Here is a 362-nt window from a genome sequence, read left to right as displayed (position 1 = left end):
TAAATTTGTAATTGAATTAGCAACGGATACTATCTTTATTTTTTAACGTCTTAATTTGTTATTCAGTTGTCTTAAGATTTTTTTTAGTTAGAAGCTTTTTTTTTTCAACAAAAAAATAAATATTTTTTTATTTCTCCTCTTATTTCGCATTGATTGTTAGAATTTTGAAAATTTTTGAAAAGGAGTTTTGGCAGTTAAAATTTTGAAATTTCAAACGTTATTCCATGCTTAACAGTTTATTATATTTCACATGTCAATGCTCTGTTTTGTTTTTTACTAGGAAACACTATTTTTCTTTTAAAAATGCTCAAATATTTTAAAAAATTTGTTTATGTTTTATTAATATAAATATAAACTAACCG

The sequence above is a fragment of the Arachis ipaensis genome, chromosome B10 (genome assembly GCF_000816755.2).
Source record: "Arachis ipaensis cultivar K30076 chromosome B10, Araip1.1, whole genome shotgun sequence".
Lineage (NCBI taxonomy): Eukaryota > Viridiplantae > Streptophyta > Magnoliopsida > Fabales > Fabaceae > Arachis > Arachis ipaensis.
Note: the sequence above shows the minus strand (reverse complement) of the source record.